The following is a 1,265-nucleotide window of genomic DNA, read 5'->3' as shown; positions in this document are numbered from 1 at the left end:
CTCTCAGACTTTGAAACCTAATGGAATTGGCCCTGTTAGATTGCAAACTTGCTTTAGACCAATAACCCCCTCTTTTCCTTCCATTTATTTCCCTTTTGGAATGGAACTATGTTCATCCTATGCCTGTTCCGCCATTGCATTTAGAAAACAGATCGCTTGTTTTCTAGGTTTAACAGGTCTATGAACAGAGGGGAATTTTGTCGAAAGATGGATCATTCCCAGAGTCTCGCCCATACCTTTTTAGATAATTCAGATGATGAAATTTGGGACATCTTGAGTTGATATTTAAATGAGATTTGGGATTTAGAGTTGATACTGGAAGGGTTAAGACTTTTGGGAGTCTTGGGGTAGGATGAACGTATTGTTCACATGGGGTGGGTGTGAATTTTGGGCACCAATGAATAGACTATACTAGGTTGAACAGTGTCACCTCAAAATTCGTGTCCATGCGGAACCTCAGAATGTAGCCCGGTTTGGAAACAGGGTCTTTGAAGATATAATTAGTTAAGTTAGGATGAGGTCCTGAGATCAGGATGGGTCCTGACTCCAATATGACAGGAGTCCTAGAAGAAAGGACAAACAGAGACAGACACAGGGAGAATGCCACGTGACGAAGGCAGAGATTGGAGTCCTGCATCTACAAGCCAACGAATGCCCAGGGTTGCCAGCAGCTATGAGAAACATGAGAGAGGGGTAGGATGGTTTACCCTTCGGGGCCTCCAGAAGAACCAACCCTGATGACATCTTGATTTTGAACTTCTGTCCTCTTGAACTGTGACATGTAAAAACGTTCTGTTGTTTTAAGGCACCCAGTTTGTGGTCATCTGCTACAGTGGCCCTAGGAAATAAGTACAAATGTCAAGTCCATTCAACAAGGGAAGAATCATCTTTTCAAAAATGATGCTGAGACAACTGGATATCTGCATGTTAAAGAAGGGAGTTGGACCCATACCTTAAATCACACACAAAAATTCACTCAACATGGTTTCCAATACCTAAGTGTAAGAACTAAAATCAGCCGGGCGCCATGGCTCATGCCTGTAATCCCAACACTTTGGGAGGCCGAGGTGGGCAGATCACCTGAGGTTGGGAGTTCGAGACCAGCCTGACCAACATGAAGAAACACTGTCTCTACTAAAAATACAAAATTAGCCAGGCATGGTGGTATATGCCTGTAATCCCAGCTACTTGGGAGGCTGAGGCAGGAGAATTGCTTGAACCCAGGAGGTGGAGGTTGTGGTGAGCTGAGATCGCGCCATCGCACT

The sequence above is a fragment of the Hylobates moloch genome, unplaced genomic scaffold (assembly GCF_009828535.3).
Source record: "Hylobates moloch isolate HMO894 unplaced genomic scaffold, HMol_V3 SCAFFOLD_1, whole genome shotgun sequence".
Taxonomy (NCBI): Eukaryota; Metazoa; Chordata; class Mammalia; order Primates; family Hylobatidae; genus Hylobates; species Hylobates moloch.
The sequence above is the reverse complement of the archived record's forward strand: the minus strand, read 5'-3'. Positions refer to the sequence as shown.